Raw genomic sequence first — 6,000 nt, 5'->3', positions numbered from 1 at the left:
TCTTTGACATCCTTTGGTGAGCTCTTCGTAAACATTTACTCTTTCTGACTCCCCTTGATCTGCCAACCGCCCTGAGTTCAAGGCGGGATACGAGGCTTACTCTGAAGTTCAAGGGGGAGAGAGAGAAACTGGCTCCCTCCCAAGATCTGCAGAGCAGTAGTCAGGACCTCTGTTGACAGAGACTCTCAGATGAACCACAGGGGGGTTGTACCCACTTCCTCAGACTCATCGAGAAAGAAAGAAAAAAGAAGGAAAGAAGAGCAAGATTCGTTCTCTTCTCTGGAGTGTCCTTGTTGGCAACTGCAAGTTGTTTCCCCAAATGAGTCAGCAGGGAACAATGGCATGTGCCTATGAGACAACTTGGGTCAAGACACAGGGGACCCAGTCGCCCCTGCCCTCCCTGGGCCCCCTCAGGCCTCTTTCACCCTTCTCAGCCTGGTGCAAGCTTAGGAACCAGACACAGCTAGATTCAAACCCTAGTGTCAACACTTGGGCGCTTGTGAGATTTTCCAAGCCTCTCTGCCTCAGTTTCTCCATCTGTAAAATGGGATTAGTCTTGTCTGTTCTGCAGAGTTGGTGGCATAAAGTGAGCTCGTTCAGGTGCCTATGCAAGGCGAGGTGTGGTGGTGACAGTGGAGCAGCTGTCTTCCTCTTCCTCTTGAGGTTGCTGGGCACGAGGCACTTGAATTTTGTCCCCTGGTATCTTAAATGTCTACCAAAGGTATCTGACCCCTGGCTTGTCACAGGGCAAAAACTGGCTTGGGAATTTCTTTCCTCTAGTTTCATCTTGAACTCCCTTATGTGAGTGGGTCCCTTGTAGCTGGATGTCCCCGTTTCACAAATGGACAAAGGAATGTACTCAGAGAGGGGCTGTGACATGCCCCAGGGACTCTGTCCTCCATTGCATGGAGACCATACCCGGCTCCCACAGACCTGAAGTGGGAGGCTGGATCCAAGAGGAGCTGGGACCAAGAGGAGGCTGTGCCACACCCAAGGAGGGACTCCCAAGTTCACAGCCTCCTGGCCGAGAGGGAGGCCCAGTGTGGATGAACACATCGGGCCAGTTTGAAAACTGTGGCACGGGGAGCTCCATGGACCAGGGCAAGTCCATGGCCCTGGGACTCGCGCCTTTCCTCTCTGAGCGAAGGGGTTAGACGCGGCCCCGAGGGCCTTCCATCTGGATGCCCCGCCTCTTCACACCTCTGAGCCTCAGTTTCCACATCTGTGAGAAGCGGAGGCTTCTGGCCACACCGTCGACCTCATGGGTCCTGACTTAGGAGGTCTGTGGAGGATGATGTCATGTGTCCCCAAAAGGCAGGTGTCTCTCCCAGTGGCCCCAAATGTCTTCTTATCAGGTGACCTTTAGTAAGTAGTGGGCGCCTGCTTCTCTGTAGGCCCGGTCCCCCACCTCTTTCTCACTCCCCCAAGGAGGAGCCGGGCTGGGCGGGGCGGGGACCGCTCACCACATCCTCCTCTTCCTCCCCGCTCGGCACACGCGCCAGCCCGGGCCAGTGTGACTGTGGGGCTCGGCACCCAGCTGGCTGCCTGCTTCTCCAGGAGTGTCACTGACAGCCATGCAGCTGTCTGTCTGTCTGTCTGTCCACCCCTGGAGCAGCTGACTGATTCCTGACTCACAGCCTCCTTCTCTCTGGCTGCCCTGGGGCCCAGCTGCCACCCTCTGTGTGGGACACCTGCCCAGAAACCCAGCCATCTGCCAGCCTGCCCAAGGTGACTGGTTGGTGACTAAGGCACGTTGTGGATTCTCAACCCAGACCTCTGCCCGCTTTCTCAGACCTGCAACTCCCACCCCCAAGCCCAGCCCAGCTGTCATCCCCGGGGGGCCGGGGGGCCATCAGAGTGCTCCAAGCCTGCGGAATGGATTCCTGAGGAGGTCCCCAAGGCAGCAGGTATGTGGACCCTGTCACCGCTCTCTCAGGGTGGCTGCCTTCTCTACCCCAAGGGTCTGTGCCTTGCCTGTGGCATCTGGCAACACGGTGAGAGGACTCTGAAAAGTCCTGTGCCAGGTTACAGCTGGGGACACTGAGGCACAGAAGGCTGTGCAGTCAGACTGGGCAGAGTTGGATCTCCTGTTCCGCCCAGCTCAGAGTGACTGCAGTCTTCTGCTGTGTGTCGGCAGAGGCTGGGGTTGTGGAGACAGGGGTGAGGCTGAGATGGCCCCCTGCCTGTGGAAGCCACTTGCAAGATGCAGGGAGAGGGAGCCAGTTCCCGGCAAATGCAACGTGACAGTCACCTGGAGTGTGGGCAGCTGTGTCAGGCTGTGGTGGGCGCAGGGCAGGGATGGATTCCCCCATGGGAATATCCCCCGTGTGTCGGGGGAGGGGCGTCAACGCTGTGCCAGCTTCAGGTTTTATCACTTTTGTTTCAACAAATTCTTCCAAACAGGGGTTGGTGGATAAGGAAATGTGACTCTGAGGGGAAGAGGGGTTTCCTTAGGAGACTCCCCAGGATTATGCAGGGTGGGCAGTTCTGCCAGGTGACTGCATACTGTCCTCTTGTCCTTCTCACAAAGCCCAGAGTCCGATGGTAAGAGGCAAAAACCTCTTGTGTGTGGAGGAGCAGGGAGTGGGGAGGTTAGTGGAGGCCAAGCCTGAAGGATGGAAGGGGAAAATGAGCAGCCGTGTAAGAGGCCAGAGTGAAGGTTGGTCGGAGGGGGAGACTTGAGACCTGAGGAAGGTACCAGTCACTGCTTGCAGGAGCCTGGGACCAGCATGGGGGCTTCAGGAAGCCGCCCTGAGAGGATGACTCACTCCGCAGGGAGTAGGGGTTTCACGGTACATGGTGGATTGGGGAAACCTAGCCAGTGAACTTGCTCCTTTTCTCATGAGGCCTCAGTCTTCCCACCTGCAAAATGGGGATCGAGGCAGCTCCACCCTGGTGGGGCTGTATACGAGGACTTGGGGGCATGACAGTGCACAGGCTCCTTTTGGGAAGGGAGCTGTCATCATGAAGGACCTTGAGACTGTAAGGGGAAGGGCCAGATGCCAAGAGCAGCTGAGAACGCAGGAACATGCTCAGGGAAGTAGTGTCACTGTCCCCAGCCCTACCCCTGGCCTACCACTGACCTAGACACATGAGAATCCTCAGAGCAGCAGGCGGGACTGGTGGCTTGGGTGTCCTGTTTCACAGATGGTGAGACTGAAGGTCCATGGGGACCTGCCCCGGGTTAAGGGTGACTGAGGCATGCAGAGGTTGGACTAGGGTTGGACTCTGGCCTGTACAATGGCCAGGCCACAACCGTGGGACAGGATAACACAAAGAGCAGACCTGTGGCACCTGGGCACCTTGTGGGCAGAGGACCAGGGTGTCTGGGCATCCACTGCCGCAGTGCTGGCAGTTCTTAGAGGCGAGGCCTGGTCCTGCTGCCCACCCTGGCCAATATCTGGACCCTGACTGGGCCTCTTAGGCAAGGAGATGACCAGAGTCAGGGACCATGAGAACAGGGCCAGGCCTGAGCCCAAGCCTTTGCAGGCCCCCAATTGAGGCCAACTTCAGCCCAAAAGCAGAGAGAAGGAGGCAGGGGTAGAGGCTGCAAGGGGCTCCTGGGTGGTGCTGGGGAGGAGAGCAGTGTGAGGGAAAAGCAGTCACCAGCTTGGGGACCAGCCAACCTCTCTACAGCCCGGGTGCCTGGATAAATGCATGCATGCGAGGAAGGAATGCCCATTCCCTCCACAGCCAGGAGGGGGCAGGACTCTCAGGATCCCACACACAGGAGTGCCAGCCTGCTCCTCACAGCTAGCCAAGGTCCCCACGGGCAGGTGGGGGTGTGGACCCTGCTCTATCAGCCCGCCGCTGATGGTGACTTTGAGCTTTGAAATCAGCCAGTTGTGGGTTCAAGTCCCAGTTCCCCACTTAGTGCTGTGTGACCTTGAGTAAGTCACTCACCTTCTCTGTGCTTTAGCCGCAATGTGAGGAAATGAGAAGAGGAAAGAGATGGCTGATCTCCACCTGGCTGTGAGTGTTTATGGCACACGTATTTACACAGCACTTGTTATGGAGTCAGGCACCTTCCTAGGTCCTGGTGCTCAGCAGGGCCCAGACAGCAAAGTGCAGTGATGAGGGCACACACTCAGCAGTGACCTGCACATGGCTTTCAGGAAACAGTAGCTCCCAGGTTTTCCTTTCATTTTATTGGTGGTGATCTCGCTCCTGACCAGAGCACAGTATGGGTTCTGGAAATACCATGTCCCCAACAAACGATGGCTGCTCCAGTGATTCCCCCCATCCCTTTCTAGATGGGGAAGCAGAGGCTCAGAGAGGATGGACAGACAGCCATTTGGAAAAGGAGGGAAGGGAGCCACGAGAACAGGAGAAGCATGTCACTGAGGAAGAGGGTCTTCCCGCCTTCACAGCCCCTTCCTCACAGCTTCTCCGGAGCCCCCAGAAACCCATGGATTGGGGAGCTGGGAGGAGCCCCACGTTCACCCGTGGCTGGCTCCCAGGTGCCACAGCCCCCACCCTCTGTGTGGCCCCAGACCGAAGGGACTTTTCATGACAGCTCAAATGAGAGCTCTGAGTAAACCTGGAACTTCTGAAACGACCTGAGAATATTCCCCAGGGTCGGGGCGGGGGCCCCATGGAGGGGCAGATGCTCAGGCCAGCTGCACCCAGGACCCAGACTGCTGGCGTCTGCACCCCCAGGGAGGAACTGACCATTTTTTGTCCCCAGGGGAGGAGAGGCAAATGTACCAGCCTGTCTCCTCCCTCAGGCCCCTCCCTTCACACTCGCTGTGTGACCACGGATGAGGCTTTGGGGCCTCTCCGGGCCTCTGTTGCTTTATCTGCCACGAGTATGAAATGGAGACCAGGACTTGGCCTGCCAACTTTCTCCAGGGCAAGTCAGTAGCACTCAGTCTGCCAGAGATGGAGGGTGACAGGCCAGGTTGCCCCTGACCTCAGGGCTTCAGCAGCTGTGGTTCAAAGCTTTGCCAACAGCCCTGCTGGCCTGGAGGACGTGAGCTGCAGGGAGGAGATGCTCCCTGAGGTGGCATTGACAGGGACAGCCTGCTGGCACTGGGCCACCAGCAAGGGCAGGAGCTGGAGGTGGGTGTTGAAGAAGGAGTCCACATGCAGAGTTGCCTGCTGCAGGAGTGATGGGCTGGCCAGAGGCGGTCATGTCTTCATCAACGTCCACCACCCAGGCTGCAAGGCCAGGGTCCTCAGACCGCCATAAGTTGCTCTGTGCCACATTAAGGGTTGGGCTGAGGCCACCACCCCATTCTTCAGAGGAGCAAAGGCAAGAATGAGGTCTTGCTGTGCTGTGCATCAGTGACAGGGTCTCCTTTCCTGCCCTGGTCACCTAGTTAGTTCTTTCCCAGCCTGAGAACCCCACTTAGCCGAGATATGCAGTGTGACCCTGGGCAGCCCACGGCCCTCTCTGAAAGTCCCCTGTCACTCATCCAAAGACAACAGTCACTGTCACTTCCAGACTCTGGGTACTGAGGGTGTTGCCTGGGGTCGAGGGAGGGTAGTTCCAGGGGACAGTGAAGAGCTGATAGGGAAACTGAGACCTGTCCAGGGCTGTCCCAAGTGTTAGCCCAGTTAATTCATTCACTCAGTCGTTCTTCTTCAGCTACTTGTTGAGCACTTGCTGTGTTCCAGACTCTATTCTATGCACTAGAAATAATAGAGGTAAGTCATAAACACAGAAACAAGTCCTAATAATACAATTGCTTTGAGGGAGACAAGTTGGGGGGTGGGACAGCACAGAGAGCTTCAGAAGAGCGCACTCCAAGTTCTGGATGTCTTCTTTGAAGGCACAACTTTGAAGGTAAAATCTGAGGATAAGAATGCAAAAGAAGCTGAAGGAAAAGTATTATAGAAGGAATGGCATGTGCAAAGGTCCTGAGGTAGGGGGAAGTTGGAGCACTTTTATCCTCTCCAAGTACATAAGGTCTCAGAGCCTCTGCACTGAATGTAAGAAAGAAGAATCAAGAATAAGGAGTGTAGCACCCATACAGATTTTTAAAAATTAACGTTGAT

The 6,000-nt window shown here is 56.3% G+C and overlaps 1 protein-coding gene across 1 annotated transcript in view; it reads left to right on the top strand.

The window, feature by feature from the left end:
* The first annotated feature begins 1,491 nt into the window (after positions 1-1,491).
* The window catches only part of Il21r (interleukin 21 receptor), a 30,346-nt gene continuing 25,837 nt past the window's right edge, over positions 1,492-6,000 (top strand). Inside the window, exon 1 of the mRNA XM_020181976.2 lies at positions 1,492-1,907. The gene's annotated coding sequence lies outside the window, so the exon portion shown is untranslated. The remainder of the gene's footprint in view (positions 1,908-6,000) is intronic.

The sequence above is a fragment of the Castor canadensis genome, chromosome 17 (assembly GCF_047511655.1).
Source record: "Castor canadensis chromosome 17, mCasCan1.hap1v2, whole genome shotgun sequence".
Classification (NCBI taxonomy): Eukaryota; Metazoa; Chordata; class Mammalia; order Rodentia; family Castoridae; genus Castor; species Castor canadensis.
The sequence above is the reverse complement of the archived record's forward strand: the minus strand, read 5'-3'. Positions and strand labels throughout refer to the sequence as shown.